The sequence below is a fragment of the Neophocaena asiaeorientalis genome, unplaced genomic scaffold (genome assembly GCF_003031525.2).
Source record: "Neophocaena asiaeorientalis asiaeorientalis breed wild unplaced genomic scaffold, Neophocaena_asiaeorientalis_V1.1 scaffold395, whole genome shotgun sequence".
NCBI lineage: Eukaryota > Metazoa > Chordata > Mammalia > Artiodactyla > Phocoenidae > Neophocaena > Neophocaena asiaeorientalis.
Window position 1 is genome coordinate 652,176 of NW_020172274.1, and position 19,626 is coordinate 671,801.

The 19,626-nt window shown below is 40.9% G+C and overlaps 1 pseudogene across 1 annotated transcript in view; it reads right to left on the reverse strand.

Annotated features, from left to right (window-relative positions):
- The window catches only part of LOC112412039 (uncharacterized), a 33,611-nt pseudogene extending 17,898 nt beyond the window's left edge, over nucleotides 1-15,713 (reverse strand). The window contains exon 1 of the transcript XR_003005725.1: nucleotides 15,627-15,713. The product of XR_003005725.1 is annotated as an uncharacterized LOC112412039 (transcript). The remainder of the gene's footprint in view (nucleotides 1-15,626) is intronic.
- Nucleotides 15,714-19,626: the final 3,913 nt, after the last annotated feature.

Below are 19,626 nucleotides of genomic sequence, written 5' to 3' on the forward strand. Positions count from 1 at the left end.
TGTGAAACCATCATCACTACCTAATTCCAGAATATTTTCATGATCCCAAGAAGAAATTTCATATTTATTAGCAGTCATGTCCCATTTTCTCACCCCCACCTCCAGCCCTAGGCAACTACTACTCAACTTTCTGTCTCTATAGGTTTGCCTATTCTGGACGTTTCATGTAAGTGGAATCATACAATATGTGGTCTTTTGTGAATGATTACTTTTATTTGGCATAACATTTTTAAGGTTCACTTATGTTGTAGCATTGTTACTGAGTCTAAGCTGATACTGCTCGTGGCACGACAGGCTAATAATTGAGAGACGAGTTGCTGGGGCAAGGAATAATGGTTTTATTCGGAAAGCCAGCTAACCAAGAAGATGGTAGGCTCGTGCCCCAAAGAACCATATTGCCTGAGTTAGAATTCAGGCTCCTTTTATACTAAAAGGGGAGGGAGTAAAGTCAAACACTTCCTGGTTCCCATCAGCCTCCAAAGAGGATGTGTTCATTTCTTCCTCCCTGCAGTCATTCACAGCTGGACCTGGTCAGGATGTTTCCTGTGAGCTAAACAAAGGTATTTTAGCTTAATGCTCATTACAGAGGAAGCAAGGTTCCCAGCAATGGACCCTTATGTATAATTTAAGCTTATAGGCAACATCCCTTTAGTGATTAACTTGTAATAGAATACAAAATGTTCTTCCCTATTACAGCATGTATCAGTTATCCATTCATTTTTATTGCTGAATAATATTCTATTGTGTGACTATACCACATTTGATTTATCCATTCATCATTTGATGGGCATTTGAGTTGTTTCTACTTTTGAAGTATTGTGAAGGTTTTTGTACACATTTTTTGGTGGATGTATGTTTTTATTTCTCTTTTGTATAAACCTAGGAGTGGAATGACTGAGTCATAACTCAGTTTAACTTTTTGAAGGGTCATAACTCTGTTTAACTTTTTGAAGTACTGCAAAACTATTTTCTAAGGTGGGTGCAAAATTTTACATTCCCACCAGTAATGTATGAAGGTTCCAATTTTTTTCACATCCTGGCCAACACTTGTTATTGTTTGTCTTTGTGATTTTAGCCATTCTGGTGGGTGTGAAGTGGCATCTCATTGTGGTTTTGATTTGCATTTCCTTAATGAATCATAATACTAAGCAATTTTTCATAAATTAATTCATTATTTGACATCTTTAGACAAATGTATATTCAATTTTTTGCCCATCTTTTAAATTTGGTTATTTAATTGTATCTTTTTATTGTTGAGTTGGATATAAGTCCTTTGTCCGTATATAATTTGAAAACATTTTCTCCCATTCAGTGGGTTGTCTTTTCACTTTCTTTTTTCTTATTTTATTCTATTTATTTTATTTTGTTAACATCTTTATTGGAGTGTAATTGCTTTACAATGTTGTGTTAGTTTCTGCTGTATAACAAAGTGAGTCAGCTATATGTATACATGTCTCTCCATATCCCCTCCCTCTTGCGTCTTCCTCCCACCCTCCCTATCCCACCCCTCTAGGTGGTCACAAAGCACCTTCACTTTCTTAATGCTGTTCTTTGAAGCATAAAAGTTTTTTAATAATTTGATAAAGTCTAATTTATCTTTTTTTCTTTGATCTCTTGTTCTTTTGGTGTTGTATGTAAGAAACCATTGCTAACCCAAGGTCATGAATATTTACTCTTATGTTTTCTTTTTGGATTTTTAGAATTTTAGATTTTACATTTAGGTGTATGATCCATTTTGAATTAATTTTTGTGCATGGTGTGAGGTAGGTATCCAAATTCATTCTTTTGCATGTGGATATCAAGTTGTCCCAGCACCGTTTGTTGAAAAGACTGTCTTTTCTCCATTGAATTGTCTTAGCACCCTTGCCAACATCAACTGACCATTTGTATGGACTGAATGTTTGTGTCCCCCAACATTCATACTGTGAAATCTAATCCCCAGTGTGATAGTATTTTGAATTAGGGACTTTGGGAGGTGATTAGGGCAAGAGGTAGCTCCCTCATGAATGGGATTAGTGCCCTTATAAAAAGAGACCAGAGAGCTAGATAGCTGTTTTTTCATTCTGTGAGAACACAGTAAGAAGTGAGCAGTCTGCAATTTGGAAGAGGGCCCTTTTAAGAACTCAACCATAGTAATACTCTGATATTGGACGTCAGCCTCCAGAACAGTGAGAAATAAATTTCTGTTGTTTATAGGCCACCTAGTTTATGATATTTTTGTTATAGCAGCCCAAACTGACAACATAAATGTAAGGGATTATTACTGGACACTCAATTCTATTCCGTTGATCAATATATATAGCCTTATGCAATATCATACTGTTTTGATTACTGTAGGTTTACTGTAAAAGGTTTTAAAATTGGAAAGTATTGGTTTTCCTGTTTTGTTCTTCTCTTATTCTGGATCCCTTGCATTTTCATATGAATTTTAGAAGCAGATTGTCAATTTCTGTGAAAAAGGCAGCTAAAATTTTGATAGGGATTTTATATCCCTTTCTACGGATTGAATCTGTATGTCAATTTGCGGAGTAAGCCATCTTAACAATATTAAGACTTCCTATCCATGAACATGAGCTGTCTTTCCATTCATTTAGATCTTCTTTAATTTTTTCCAACAGTGTCTTGTAATCTTCAGTTTACACGTCTTGCACTTCTTTTATTAAACTCTTATTCTAAACCCCAAATATGAATAAAGCTTAGTAATGTCCAGGAATTATGTCTTGGTTAACCCAGCATCCTTCCTACCTGGCTTAGTGTCTTGCATTATGGTTGTCAATCCCTGTGCTTATTGAAGTAAATTGAGAAAATACATTTTATACTTATAGAAAATTCACAATATTTTTCCTTTTTATTACAGCATCCCATTAAGAAAACAGAACAAGTATAACTCCATTTAATAAGAAAGTTAACTGATGGACATATTAAGCCCAAGGAGCTTAATTGGCGTGGCCAAAGATACTCGGTCCATGTCAAATATAAAATTAAAGCACAATTCAACATTTTCCTCTAGTATTGTATTAATTCTGAAAGCTTTTAGACCAAGAAGCATATTGAGAAGCTCAGGGGAAAATGGGGGATGGCACTAAGTGATTTTTATTGAATTACATTAAAAATGTATATTGTCACATCATCCAGCTCCTTTAGGGCTAAAATAAGGTTTCACTCTGGGGTGTATTTCTTTTTTGAACTTTTAAATTTAATTTAATTTAATTTTTGCTGTACGCGGGCCTCTCACTGCCGTGGCCTCTCCCGCCGCGGAGCACAGGCTCCGGACGCGCAGGCCCAGCGGCCATGGCCCACGGGTCCAGCCGCTCTGCGGCACATGGGATCCTCCCGGACCGGGGCACGAACGTGTGTCCCCTGTATCGGCAGGCGGACTCTCAACCACTGAGCCACCAGGGAAGCCCTGGAAGTTTTTCTTTAAGTGGCAAAATTACAATCTAAAGTTAAATGTGTTAACTAAGGCTTCAGTTTTCTTTCTGAGTAGATTTCATGTTCATATACACAGATAGTCTTGTTAGGATCCAACTAAAATTTAAAATTCCAAAAATTTCACAACACTAATTTAAAGTTTCATATTTGCATCTATGGCTTAACACACTTTAAGTTTCCTCTGACTGTTTTAAATGTCCCTTTGGTATCTCTAGCAGGTGTTTTAGGTATAAAACACAGTTCTTTCTGATCTCAAGCCCAATCTGAGGATTGTGGGATCCTCAGCGATTGAACAAGTCATTTAGGGTTATTCTGGAAAGTTACAAAATGTTATTGCAGCTATGACTACCTATGATGGTCTCATTCACTCATTAATTTATCCAATTAATATTTATTGAGAACTTATGTCCAGCTGTGCCCACTCTGGCATACAGTGGTGACAAACAGGCTGATTTCCTCCCTTCACGGAGTTTTATTTTTGTGACATGAATTAGTTGAGCAATTTTGACTCCCTTCCAAGCCTGTTTTAGATACCATAGTTTTGAAGGATTTATTTTAAACAATAATCCTATCATTGAAGAATAGGTCAGGAAGCCAGGTAAAGTTGCTCTGAATGAGAAGTCTTGAAGATCTCTGTCTTCACCTTTTTTTTCTCCACATTTTTTCCCAAAATTTTATTTTGAAAAATTTGAAATCAACAGACAAGTTGCAAGATTCATATAATTAATACTCATAAGGCCTTCAATTCACCAATTGTTGACAAATCTTCACCTTTTTAAAAAAAATTAATTTATTTTTGGCTGCGTTTGGTCTTCGTTGCTGTGTGTGGGCTTTCTCTAGTTGTGGCAAGTAGGGGCTCCTCTTCGTTGTGGTGCAGGGGCTTCTCATTGCAGTGGCTTCTCTTGTTGCAGAGGATGGACTCTAGGCACTCGGGCTTCAGTAGTTGTGGCACGTGGGCTCAGTAGTTGTGCTGCACGGGCTTAGTTGCTCCACAGCCTGTGGGATCTTTGCGGACCAGGGCTCGAACCCGTGTGCCCTGCATTGGCAGGCGGATTCTTAACCACTGCGCCACCAGGGAAGTCCATGTCTTCACCTTTTTGATGACTGTCATACTTACATCTCCTAAGAGCATTGTAGGTAAGAATCTTACAACATAGGCTGATGAGAAGTTAAATCAAATGGTTTCTAAGACCTCTTTCAGCCTAGGATTTGGTGAACTGGTGATAAACCAGGGAAGAGGGATCTCCCCAAAATGACCCCAGAAAAACACAGAAACCTCCTAGAATGTGCCACTTAATTCTATGTAAATGTAGTAAGCTCTAATGAGCAGCTCTAGGTTATGTCTATCGCACTATTGACCCTTGCTCATCCTTTATCATTTTGAGCAAAGAAAGTCTGGAGACTAATGGAAAAGCATTATAGAGCTTTTATTGATCTCTGCTGCTCACTGTGAACTGGAGCCAGAGACTTGTTAAGCTAAATGAGCTCAACTGAGACTCTGGCTGTCAACGTTTACACAGAACCTGTGCATTAGCCTCTGGGTCTGCAGGGGTTTTCTTCTGATCAGGCATAAACATTGCACATGGAAAATTTTGACCTGGGATTTCTGGTCATTAAGAAAAATAAAGTATGACCTTTTATTTTTTAGTGAAATATAGCAAATTTTGTTGTGTGTATTTCAGAAATAGATATGTTTAGAATTTATTATTATAAAGTGTTTTTCTACTTTAACATTTGGTAGCATTTCCTCATGGTTAGTAAGTAAAATTATAACCTCGTGCTTTGTTGAGTGGGCAGTGTTAATCTCACTTCAGTGGCCTTTGTGGTTGGAGATACTTAAGCAGAAGCTTGGGAGGGATTAATATTACAGGGCAGTGATTTTCTTTTTTTGTTTTATAAATGTATTTATTTTTGGCTGCGTTGGTCTTCGTTGCTGTGTGCAGGCTTTCTCTAGTTGTGGTGAGCGGGGGCTACTCTTCGTTGTGGTGTGCAGGCTTCTCATTGCAGTGGCTTCCCTTGTTGCGGAGCATGGGCTCTAGTCGTGTGGGCATCAGTAGTTGTGGCACGTGAGCTCAGTAGTTGTGGCTCACGGACTCTAGAGCACAGGCTCAGTAGTTGTGGCTCCCAGGCTTAGTTGCTCCGCGGCATGTGGGATTTTCCCGGGCCAGGGATCAAACCCGTGTCCCCTGCATTGTCAGGCGGATTCTTAACCACTGCGCCACCTGGGAAGTCCCCAGGGTAGTGATTTTTCAAAGTGTGGTCTTTAGACCGGGAGCATTAGCCTCACGTGGGGGACTTTTTAGAAATTCCCCCTGGTCCGGGTGGTTCTGATGCGTGCTAAAATTTGAGAACCCTGTAATAGGAATATAAGCCTTAGATCAGTACTTCTGTAGGAAGAAGAAGAGGAAGGAGAGTATCAGAAGCCCCTGGGTTTCTTCTTTTCTCAAGCTCACAGTCTCTCTTCCTTTGCCCCTCCTTCTACTCCCATTGTTGCACAGTGAGCTGTTTCTCTGAGAATCTGACACACTCTTTGGAGGCTTTGGGGTGAATCTTTGGACCAGAATGAAATTTTCTAGGCGATGCTCAGTCATGATGGTGTCATGTCCTGACCTTGTGACCTTTTTAGGGTTTATAAAGTTCTGTTGTCTTTGCATTTACTATAGATACACTGATAGCCCCAACTGCTACTATGAGTTAGACAGAAATAGTAGATGTACGTTGTTTTACAATCTTGAACTTGCTTCTGCTTGCCGACCTTTCCTAGAAAAGTTGAAAATGTTCCACTCTTTTCTGAAATAAAGGTTTGAGTACTATTGTATAATGCCTTGCACTTTGGGTTTCTCACCCATTGAGAAAAGACAGTGCAATGGTTGGGCTGATCACGTGGCCTTTGAATCCAGGCTGCTTGGGCACCAATGCTGGCTCTGCTACTTGCTCCATGTGTGACCTTGGGAAAGCCCTTATCCTCCTCTTGGTCAGTTTCTTCATTTGTAAATCAGGCTGGGAATAATGTCTCCCTTTTACTAAGTTTTAAGCATTTAATGCCTTAATACATGTTAACTTCCTGATACTTGATAAATACTCAATAAATATTAGATATTACTTCTATGACTATTGTGTAATGAGAAAATTACCTACAACTGAGAAGATAACTAATTAGAGCAATAAGTGTGACTGGAAAATATATATAATCTGTCAGGATAGAGTAAAGAAGCTATAGAGTCAGACACACACAGGTTTGATTTCTTGGTATGTGTCTTCTGGCAAGTAATTTAGTCACGCCCGAGCCTGGATTTTCTTATCTCTGAAATGGAGATAATGCTTTCTGCTTTGCAGGGCAGTTGTGAGCAGAAACAAGAACATTTTGGAAGAGGCTGGTATACTCAATACAAATGGCATTATTCTTTTTATTGCTGCTTGCTTTTCTCGAGCTAAATTTTAAATAGCAACTTCCCTTTCCTATGGAAATGTAGGGAGTCTGATTTAGAGGAAATGTGTATGTGCTGTGGAATGGCCCATATGCCACTTCGCTATTAGAATATGACTCATTATTTCTAAACTTAGTGTTGCTTTATTTGTATGCTATTTGCTTTTCTCAGAAATCCCTATGTTCAGATCCAATCATAAACTTTGGATAATAAAAGAGAGTAACCTCAATTAAGTGCATTTTTTTGGAGCCACCACACGTCACTCATATGAGGTTGTCCGACCAAGCCGTCACATAAAGAGGACTAGTATTCTGATAAAGCAACTGCGGAATTCTCCATTTGTACAAAGCTCTTTTATTTACAGAGCTTTTAAAATCGTATTATGTTTTCTACTGCGGTACACTTTACATATGGTGACAGATGTAGATCTTAAGTCTGCATTCAGTCATTCTTGACGAATGCATACACTTCTTCTATCAAATGTATAGAACATTTCCATCACCCCATCTCCTCATGCCCCTTCTCAGTCAATTCCCCATGCAACCACTATCCTAATTTCTATCCTTATTGGTTAGCTTTTTCTGCTGGAAAACTTCATATAAATTGAATCATGCAGTCTTTTACATCTGTCTTTTTTTCCCTTTAGTATAATGTTTTTGAGAGTCGTCTGTGTTGTTGCATGTGTAAATAATTTGTTCTTTTTTGTTGCTGAATAATATTCTATTGTGTGGCTATGTCTCTGTTTATCCATTTTCCTGTTGAGGAACACCTAGGCTGCTCCCACTACTTCTTTTCATCATCAATGTAATGATGTTGAATAAGCAGAAGGTTCTGAAAATCTCCATTTTCCAGACCAGAAAGCTGGAGCTCAGAGAAATGAGGCACTGTAAGTTCTCACTGCTGGGAAATGCTGAATCCAGGAGGAGAATCTGGTCTTCTGGTTCCAGGGCCTCTGTTTTCTTTCCATTTTCCAAGGCCAGTTTGTTTCTGGCCTTTACCTGGAGTTCTGCCCTAACTGACTCCAGGATTCTGTCTAACTCTGCCTCATCTTTTTGTGTGTGTGTGTGTGTGTGTGTTATGCGGGCCTCTCACTGTTGTGGCCTCTCCCGTTGTGGAGCACAGGCTCCGGATGTGCAGGCTCAGTGGCCATGGCTCATGGGCCCAGCCGCTCTGCGGCATGTGGGATCTTCCCGGACCGGGGCACGAACCCGCGTCCCCTGCATCGGCACGCGGACTCTCAACCACTGCGCCACCAGGGAAGCCCACTCTGCCTCATCTTTGAGAAAGACTCAGAATGTCAACATTCAGGAATTCAGCCCTACTCTGAGGTAGCCCTTGGCAAAGCTTTAGTTTCTCAGGTGGAGCGAATGGATTTCTGAGGCTGGCCCGAGGGTTGAAGCAGAGCAGGGGATCTGGATGGCATTGGGTTAGATTACAGATCTTCAGATCTGTTCAGATGTTCCGAAGGTGCTCTAGGAGAGAAGCTTTGTCTTCCGGAGTGCAGAAGGGAAAAAGGATGGGCATGGAGTAGGACAGGCCTCTGTTAAACGCCAGCTCTGCCACACACGCTAGCTGTGGGAGCTCAGGCAACTCCATCTGTAAAGTTTCTCCATCTGAGTCTGTTTCTCCATCTGGAAAGAGGTATTTTAATGCTTCCCTCCTGGGTCCCAGTGAGGCAGTTTGTGACATAGAACCTGCTCTTTCTGTGCTGTATTAAGCTTAAGGGAGCGTTACAGTGTGCTGTTGACCTTGCTGTGGGATTTCCATGTATGGAAGAATGAATCCTCCCCTTTATCTCTGAAGACACTAATTCATAATTTATAGACTCTGAATAGAGACAAGAAAGTTTACTTGTCAATAAAGTCCTCACAAAAATAAAGCAAGGGAGGGGTACAGAGGGACTCGTTTGCTTTAAGAGATCTGGGAAAATGAATACAGCAAAATGTGTGCCATGAAGACAGTCTTTTCTCATTCCTTCTCAAGAAGGATGCAGACATCTTCAGGAGGATCTTCTTCAGGAAGATCTTCTTCAGGAGCTGATTAGGCTGCATGGGTAAAGAAGGCCTGCAGGAAAAACAAAAGGAGAAAGCATTTTACTCTCAGGCTCCATGACCCCATTCCTGCCCTGTTATGGATTCAGCAATGTCTCTGGGTCTCCATCTCTCCACATATGACCCTTAAAGTGCACTCTGATACACACCTCAGGATTGATATGAAATTTGATGAGTTCAGTTTTCCAATAATTTACGTGGATGCAAATATTTTGGTAAAAAAATTTATCTGTATACTACGTAATTTGAGCTTAAGTATGCTGTCCAAGAAAACCTTACAAGCTATGAGAAAATTTGATATGTGATCCCTAATATATAGCAGGATATATTAAACTTTGGTCATAGCAAAAATTGGGAGGAGGACCTAGGGTTGGACAATTAGCTTGGTTATTGAGTGTCTGAGGAAATTTCAAACAGTCTGTGACATACTGAACTTGTTTTCAACCAAGATGGAAAAAAGCTGGTCTCAAGTGATCCAGCGAGGCCTTGCTGCTCTGCAGAGTGCCCTTGCTTCCCAGCGCTTACCTTTGTTTCCCTCCATATTCCCAAGGAAAGGACGCTCTTCTAAAGGCTCAGGGCTTGTGCCTGGAGAGGAAAAACAGTCCTAATAGTCTGGAGATCAGAACGCTTGCAAAGTATTTATGCAGGAAACTGAATGATATGCTTCATTTATGGCTTTCCATAATTGGCATTTAAACAGTCATTCTGCTGGCTCAGCTTTATCATGTAACAGATCCCTTGTGTGTAGGAGGAAGAAAGAATGAATATGCCTCTAAAAATGGGGTGGCTTTTTTCATGAAGAATACTTGAGAGATGAAATAAGCTTAAAAGGGGTAAGAATAGGATAGAGAAAAAGACATCCCATGAGGTGGATGTTTCTGTGGCAATTATTTGGTTTGGCCTTTTCGCTGGAGAACACTTCCTTTCAGAATTTATACTATTTTATGTGTTACTTTCAAGTGTACTGCATAATTGCCTATTTATTTATATATCTGTCTCCCTTCTAGGCATAAAGGAAAAGACACTTTGAATTTCAGGTGACGATAGGCATACAATTTAGCCACTTATTTAAAAGGTAACATTTATTGAGTGCTTTTTTAATGTACCAGGCACTGAAATAATCACTTGTATATGTATTGCTTTATATGATTCTCATAACAATCATATGAGAAAAGTATAGTTATTATTTTTATTACTATCACATTAGAGATGAGGAAACCAAAAGCAAGAAGAGTTGCCAAGTTTAGGCAATTGTAAGTAGCACATGTCAAAGCCAGAGCCTTTAACTATGGTTTTATACTGTATTGAACCTCTTGATGGTGGAAGTCCCATCTCATCCCTCTTGATATCTTCAGCATGCAGCTGTGTCTATAATACAATGTTTGTTGAATGATTTACAGGACTCAAACATCTTTAAAGGGACTTTTGCAAAACGACAGGTATCCTTAGATCTTTTTTCCCACCGTGAACATTAAAGAGGTGGAGATTATTAAGGGAAAATTTGGAATCCCTTTCAGAAATGGTAGCTTTGAGTTGCCAATTAGACACCCAAATGCGAATGTTGGTTAAATAGTAGTATTTATGGGGCCAGAGCATAGGGGAGAAATCAGGGCTGAAGATGAAAATATGATTTTCTTCAGTGAATAGATAGCATCTAAAATCATGGGCCTGGGACTTTCCTGGTGGTCCAGTGGTTAGGACTCAGTGCTTCCACTGCAGGGGGCATGGGTTCAATCCCTGGTCGGGGAACTAAGATCCTGCAAGCCATGTGGCATGGCCAATAAAACCACAAAAAGAAACAAACAAAAACCCCACCATGGGCTTAGATGAGATTTATGGTGGGGCGGGTGGTGTGCAAGAGAAGAGAAGAGGACTGAAGGCTTAGTCCTGGGCTTCTATAATTAGCAGCTGGGTATAGAAGAAGAAAAACTGAGTTGGAATGGGAAAACTAGGAGTGAGGAGTCATGGATGCTAAGAGAAGAAAGTGATGTGGGAAGATGAGCGTGGACAGCTGTGTCACAATGCGGTTGGATGAGGACAAAGAAGTGACCATTGGGTTTGGCGTGGCTGAAAGTCCTTGATAAGAGTTGTTTCATGGGCACGGTGGGGATGAAAGATGGGTAGAGTGGTTGGAGAGAGAATAGAAAGCAAGGATTAGTCAATTCTTTAAAGTTTTACTATAAAGAGCTGAGGGACGGGGCAAAAGCTGAATGGGGACATAAGGTCAAGGAAGAGATTTTCAAAAAAAAAATACGTGAGTATTAAGGTCTATTTTATACTCAAGGAAATGACCTACTAGTGAGGGAGAAACTGAAGAAGCAGGAGAGAGAGGGGAGAATCACTGGAGTGATGAGGAAGCATAGAGGTGAGGGAAGCAGAGCTCCAATGGAGCGTCTCCCATATTCCAGGAGGGAAGGCAGGATACGCGGTGTTGATGGTAACATTCCTCCTTTACGTTCATATTGTTAGACTCTCAAGAGCTGGTGGATTTCACAAATGCTAACTGATGGAAGTGTATTCTTATGGATAAATATATACACAGAAAGTATTCAGTCGGAAACTGGTGTGAGAATCAGGTAAAATTTAACAGTCAAAGGCGATTTCATTATCAGACCTACATTTAATATTGAACTTTAAACTGCTTGCTATTTTCTAGGGCTGTTGTCTCAGATGAAAGGAAGAAGTTTGCTGTAAAAGGAAAGGCAACAAAATCATAATTAAATGGTAAAATGTGAAAGTTTTCAAATCAAGAATCATGTCTTCTGTTTTTGCTCAAAGAATTTAAATCTTTGCAGAAATAATGGGGACACTGGTGTCTATGATCAATTGTAACTTCTATGTACTGAGAACCTATCCTATTCCTGGCACTTTTCAAACATTCTTGCTGGTTTGTACAACGAAGCAAAGTGGTTTCATTATGGTTTGACAAGTGAGAAAACTGCCAGTGAGGTCCTGCAGGGTTTAATGATTTGCTCAAGGTCACCCAGCTGGTAAGGCGAGATTTAAATTAAAGCTCATTCTGGATTCAGAGTTGCTCTCCCTCATACACTGTCTTGATATAGTGAATGTTTTGATATAGGTAATACTCCCTGTTTAACATGGGAAAAACATTAGGCTCCAAATACTCCTATTGTTCTTCTAGTCTGGTGTATAGATATGGCTAAAAGGAAGGAAGGAAGAAAGGCAGGCAGGCAAGAAGGAGGAAAATCTATGTAAAACCAGAGAGAGTAGCATCAGGAACCCTCATATCCCATGTTCCAGCTTCAACGGGGGTTGACTCCTGGGCAATCTTGTTTCATCTCTATCTAATCATATTTTCTCTCCCCCGACACTAGGTTGTTTTGAAGCAAATCCCAGACGTCACATCATGTCATTCATTAGTATTTCACTGTATATTTCTAAAAGGTAATTTTTAAAATGTGACTTCAGGGCATCCCTGGTGGCGCAGTGGTTGGGAGTCCACCTGCCAATGCACGGGACACGGGTTCATGCCCCGGTCCGGGAAGATCCCACATGCCGCGGAGCGGCTGGAGCCCTGCGTCCCCCCCCCCCCCCCCCAAAAAAATGACTTCAGTGCCATTACCACATGTTAAAAAAATTAACAGTAATTCCTTAGATTTGTCAAATATGCAGTCAGTATTCAAATCACCCCAACTGTCTCATGAATGATGTCACAGTCAGCTTACTCCATCCAAGCAAGGGCTGTACAGTGTCACTGGTTGAATGGTTTCTGAAGTCTCTGTTTCTACAGCCTCCTCTTTCCTCCCCCTTGTAATCTGTTTGTTATTTGTCCCATAGAGTTCCCACATTCTGGCTGTTGCTGATTCCACCAGTAGGCTTTGGTTTAACGTGCTTCCCTGACTTGATGTTTCTTGGAAATTGATTACTCATGCTTGATAAAATTCAGCAGTATGAAAGCAGGCCATATACCACATAGCTCAATATTTAAAGTCACAAACTAAGCTAGAGTTTAGAGTTATAAACTAAGTTATAAACAAAGTCAGCTAGCCATTCCCACCCACGGTTCCTCTGCTCCTGGAGCTGAAGGAGCCTCGTGTTCCTGGGGTCCAGCTTGCCCTGTAAGCACCAGAGTGGCTGCCAGGATCTCCTGGGGCAGGGCAGGGTGGAGTCAGGTACACTGGGGTTGCAGCTCCTGGCTGAGGCTGAATCCACCTGCACCTGAGTGTGGACTAAGTGGGTCAAATTCCCCAGGGAGCCAAGGGAGCAGGTCACCCTTTCCCAACCAAGCTCCTCCAACTCAGGATTTCCAGGCACTTTAAACACCTCCCAAAATATGCCTTCAAGTAGAAGGGTGGTGGGAGCACAGTACTCTGGGGAAACCAGTCTGCTGAGACCACCACTTCTGTCAACGCTCTGCTCTTTTTCTGTTCAGTGTGAGCACTGTTGGCTGTTGGCTCTCCTCCCTCTCTCTTCACAGTCATCCTAGAGCTGCCCCTGCCCTGTGAACACTTCTGCATGGGGGATGGAGGCCTGCTCTGCTCTGGACCTCATTAAGGGTCATTCTAAGCTGTGTGATTCTGTAGCTGTTTCCTGCTAAAGACACCCTGCTATTATACCCAAGCTCGGCCAGCTGCAAAAAGGCCCAGAAATCAGTCACAAGAACTGCTAAACTCTGGGAAAATTGTATGCCCACTTTACTTAAATGCCACAGAGGACAGGTTTAAATAATGTTATGTTTAATCTTTTGAATCCATCATCTCTAGCATCAAAAAGCCATACAGTTTGAAGCAGATATTCTCATTTCAGGTGAAGAGATACAAAACCACTCTTCCATCTAGATTTATCTATGGTTACTATGGAGACGATTTCCCTTGTGTCAAGATTTACACAGACATTTTAGAGGGACAAAACATTTGGGCTACTGTGTTCTTTAAGGGCCTTGAGAGGTGGGGGAAACCGAAAACAGACGGTGTGTACAAACCTTGAATCTGAGCTGCTGATGTTTTAGTTGGGACACGTCACTGATTCATAGATGGTGAGGGGGGTGGACCATGTCCCGCAGATAATGGTGTCCATCTTCACAAGTATGTAACCTCACATATACCACTGTCAGCTCTGATGTGGTCACTCGGTTCATAGCTTGCTCTTTGATTTCAGAGAATTATTGATTTGATAATGGGTAGCCTATAGGCTCAGAATTATAAAGCACATATAAGCTCCACTGAAAGTAAATGTAGGGGAAAAGGAAGGGTGTTTTAAAATGGTACTGATACCCAGCAAGTCTGAGTTTTGGGTCTCACTGAGTGGTCCTGGATTGTTTTTTTCATCCTGAGGCATATGAGTCATTAGGCTGGCCCGGATGTATCCATCGAGGTTCCAAAGCTTTTCCCTAGAGAGCATTCAAGAGCCAATATACTTACCTTCCTCTCCCTGCTCCCTCAATCTCTTTCACGTGCACCCAAGCAGCCCAGCACTAAATTTATGTTTAGTCCCCTGTTTAAGTGAAAATCTTGTGCCAGATTTATGTTCTACTGCATAATGTTTTGGTGTGTCTTAATATAAACTATTTCAAATCAATAAATTACCCCAAATCTTCAAATAAAATAGATGCTCCAGAATAATGTGCCCTGCTGCCCGTGGCTCTGAGTACAGTGTAGTGTATGGCCCATCCTCTTAGTGGTACACAAAATTCCATCTGGGAAATAGTGGGGAAGGACACTTTTTGCTAAAAACTGTGAAGGATCAGTGCCTCTGGCTCTCTGTGTTGTTTGATACTGCATTTGAAATGGTGTTCTTTAAGCTGTGTGTTCTCCTTGACAATGCAGCTAGAAAGGGGAGCATAATAAATAATTCACACCTTATTACTCGCTAGCAGTGGCTAGTGATAGTTCAAAGAGAACATGCATTTAAACAATGACAGCTGTATAATAATTGGTTACGGGGGGTGGGGGGGGGCGGAATCAGGAATGAAAATTGAGTGGCAACTCTCTATTTTAGAGGTGGGGAAACCAAAATAATTACCTGTAAGTCATGGAACTAGTTGATGAACTCCTAGGGAGTCTGGACCTCGTTTCATTATTTTTGGCTTCTTAATGTCTAGCACGTAGAAAGTACTAAATAAATGCTCGTTAAATGGACAACTGAAGAAAGTAGGATTCAATCTGAAGGCCACTGTGATTTCCGTTTGGGGAAACCAGAGGTTCTTGGTGCCTTAGGGACAGATTTACTTTAACTCAAAGAGGATTTCTGCTCATAGTACCACTCCTCTACCTGGAACTAGGGATTGAAATTTCACCTTTACTGCATTTATCCATTCTGTGTCCTGTCCTGTGGCTTCTTCCTTTGCAAAGCCTTCCTATTTCTTAATTTTTTTCTGCCCTTCTCTGGCTCAGGCCCTAGTGCTTTCCCTGCTGGAGAATTAAAATAGTCTTCCAGCTGGCCTTTCTGCTTTCAGACACTTCCCTTGCAAATATCCTGGTAGGGTGTCTATAGGGTAGTATTATCAACTCACACATCATTCGTGTTACCCCTTGCCTAAAAACCTTTATCAATGGCCTGTGAAAGACCCATGGAGTTCAGCTGAACTTCTTTCCTTGGTGTTGAAAAACTTCCCGCTCTCACCTAACCTACTTTTGGGGCTTATCTACAAGGCCACTGACATAAAACCTACATCCTTGACAATCTAGTTATTTTACAACATTTCCTCATGCCTGAGGACATGGTACTAGAACATCTTGTTAACTTGTGAGGTTACCTTTGACACTTGATGGTTATTGGCTTGAGGATGGGGGGATGTGTCTTGTGCATCTTTGAATTTATTTCCCAACACAGCAAATACCATGGTGGAGATGCCCACCAGAGATGCTAAGTTCAGCTTCTCTGTGGGTCCTACAGCAGGAGTCAGTAGGTGGGTCTTGGATGTGGAGAGCTGTCCCTGTGCCCCCCACAGGGTAAGGGGATGTGAAAAAGGGAGCAAAAACTCCTGAAAGCGATGGGCAAGGTTGGGAGAGGTGGTGCTGATGGTGCCTTTTACCTCTTTGAACTTCCTAGAAGAGTTGGATCACTGTGGGCAATCCTGGCGTTCTCTGCTGTGGTGAAACAGCAGGCTTGCAGAATGGCAGGTGATGAGAAAGAAGCAGTCTCAGAAGGGTTCAAATTAACGTCATGGAGAGGACTCAGGTGGGTGGAAACCCCAGTGAAACCTAGCATGTGGGTCCCTAGGTTGAGAGCTGGGAGGCATGCACCAGGATGATGACCAGCTTTCCCGGACAGGGAACCAGCATGCATTTTTTAGGGCAAGACTGGCTCAGCAGGGATTACAGGGGCAAAGCCCTCATCTAAATGCAAAAACTGGTCTGAAAATTTCGGTATGTATTAAGTTAAAATGCCCCAGTGTTTGAGGAAATCTAGGCATTGTTTTCACGTGTGTGTGCGTGTGGCGCCTGAGAAGAAGGCTGCAAATGGTGCTAAGACTTCCTGAAGCCACTTACCAAAGAGCCTAGTGAAAGCGTCTGTCAACTCCGGAGATAAAACCTGGGTCTAGGACAACTCTCATTTCAAATATTCTCTGAGCTCCTCCCAAAGTAGCCCTTATATTTATTACATCCTGTGCCTCTATTTCTTGTGCCCAAAGCATAGCTCTTTTCTATCACAACACCACAGTCACAGAATTTTCTTCGAATACAAATAGAACATTTCCCCTTTGGCTTCTCCTTCTTCCCCTCTTTTGCTCTGCCTTCTCTCACTGCTTCTTGAGAACTTTCTTTTGCCCCTTGCCAGAGGGTCAGCGCTCACAATCAAATCTCAAGTAAAGCTTTGCAGAGGAGGGTGGGACCCAGAGGCATAGAATTTTTTTGTCTCTAGCCGTGGATTTTTCAGCACAATAGGAAGAACCCTTAAAATTGTAAGAAGTAAAATTCCTTGTGAGAAATTTTCATACACAGTAGAACAAAAGCCAGGAGATGGCAAAGGTTGACACCAAGAAAAGAATATTTTCCAACTCTAAAATTCTTTTCAAAGCAAATATGTACATTTTATACCTGCAAGTTTTGAATGTGCAAATATTGACTCAGTAGATGGATGAAGCCATGCTCTGTTTTTTTTCTCAAGGGTTGGGCCTATTATGATTCTGACTAAGCATTATATATTTTTTCCTCCCCAACTGATGAATTTTCTGGAATGGGATGGTTTCCCATCCCTGTCTTTAGAATATATAACATCTGTGGAAAATGCTAAACAGATTTTTATCTCCCAGGGGCCCCCTTTGAAAATTCATATTATAGTTTAGGCTAAATAACCTGGTCTCACCCCATGATTTCTTCAGGGACCCCAGCTGATGACTTACATCAGGTCACCAGGGGATTTGATGGGAATCTCAAAGTTGTTTGACTCATTTGATTTTTAGTACTCTCATTTTGAGACTGGTGAAAAAACTGCCCTCACATAAGCAAAGCACCTTGAGTGATATGAGTTTCAAAATGCTTTCAGAATTAGTTCTGGAGATAAACATGTACATAAAATCCTAAACTGTAAAGCAGTATACTTACGTAAAATCACAGACTGTAAGGCAGTATATACAAAGTTAGTTTTCTTAAATATGATGTACAAAACAAGGTACTCATGGTTGAGTCGTTAACATCAACCAGTACTGTCACAGCGTGCAGTGATTCAACAACACCTAAAATTTCTACCTTTAAGGTGAAGAGCAGGCAAATAAGTCATTAGGCAAACTACCGGGCACGACATCATTTCATGAAAGTCTGTAAAATCATATTCAAAAAAGTTAATCAAGAGACATTTTTATTTTTTGTTTTTAATTTAAAAAATTTTAACTGATGTATAGTTGATTTACAATGGTGTATTAGTATCTGCTGTATAGCTAAGTGATTCAGTTATACATATATATATATACATTTTTCATATTCTTTTCCATTATGGCTTATCACAGGATACTGAATATAGTTCCCTGTACTATACAGTAGGACCTTGTTGTTTATCCATTCTATATATACTAGTTTGCATCTGCTAATCCCAAACTCCCACTCTATCCCTCCCCCACCCAACCTTCCCTTTGGCAACTACAAATCTGTTCTCTATGTCTATGAGTCTGTTTTTGTTTTGTAGATAGGTTCATTTGTGCCATATTTTAGATTCCACATATAGGTGATATCGTATGGTATTTGTCTTTTGCTTTCTGACTTCATTTAGTATGATAAGTTCAAGAGGCATTTTTAAATGCATAAGTTTAATCTGTTACATATCTACAGTTATTGGTGACCAGTTTCTTGAGACCCACTGGAGACTCCCCGAGCCCTGATGGAGCTTGCCCACCCAGGTGCCACTGGTTCTGAGCCATGTCTCCACATGGCCCCTAATCCCTGACAGGAGAAAACTGCATTTGAGGAAGGGCCTTGATTTCCTTTACATCAAGAAAATTTCTGGTTGTAGGAGGTTATCTCCTGCTTTATGCTTCTGGGCTTATGTCATCTTGAGGATCTTGGAAGCAAACAGGTGATGCCACCATCTATTTGAATTAACCGTATTTTTAATCAAATCTTACATGAACAGCAGAGTGTTAAATTGGGAATTGGTACCAGCTCTCTCTAGTAAGCAGTGCAGGTGGGATTAGCCCCATTTTACAAATAAGAACATACAAACTCGAAGAGGGTAAGGGACTTGCCCAAGGTGTAACTTCAGTTCTTAATACTCCTTAATTCTTCTGTTACGTAGCTCTGATTGCCATTGGGAAGATTTCATAGAACATGGAATTCCTGGCAGTAATTCTTAAAAACAATTCCTGGAATATTATTTTTGGAGTAAGCTGTGGCTCTGGAAATTTTTGAGGTTAAAGAGGCTTTTGTTTTTGTTTTTTTTTTTGAAATATATTGTGGCCCCATGTTGCCCCCTGATGGAACTTTTGATGTTTGCAAAATACTTTACTGAATTAGTCTTTTACTGAACTGAGGCAAATAAAACATGATTTACAAGCGTTAGCTTTTCTCAGGGTAACATGTTATCTTAATGTTTTCATCTTTCAAATCAAGTGTTGCTGAAATTTTGTCAGATTTAAGGAAAATGTGATTATGGGTAAGTCAACAAAAAATCTTGTGAAAATGTCTAACTGTATGTCATAGCCCCTCTCACGCACATCCTCAGGACTAATCATCTTGTACACATTTAAAAAAATGTATCTAACAAAATGGGGTGGTGGTCTTAATATTTTACTACACTTGGGGGACAAGATGGTTTATGTTTCATATTTGTGAAATGTTTGGAAGTTGAGTTAAGTTTTTTTAAAAATTGAGTTTGAATTCCAGCCCTGCCCCTTGTTGGCTGCATAGCCTCAAGTAAGACTTAATTTCCTTGAGCCTCAGTGTTTTCCTCTGTAAAATGGGGAGAATGGTGCCATTTGTGAAGCATTTGAAACAATTCCTGGGGCAGAGTGTGCTTGCAAGAGTAAAACTCGTGGTGGTGGTTGTAGTAGCTGTAACCCCTGGGTCTTCATCTCCTCGATTATTACATGGGGAGCTTGTACTGAAGGAGCTCCAAGCCCTCTCGAGTTCTTACATCTCTGATCTTAGGGATGCAGGATAAATGGGGAAGGAGGAGGCACCAAGATCAGTGTTTTCATTTCCTCCCACCAGGGAAGGCTGGTCCCTCTCCACCACACCTGGACAGAGCAGGGATTTCAGTTCATTTGCCCGTAGGGTCTCCTGGTGAGGGCCACTGTTTCTGAGCACTTAAGGGAATTAAAT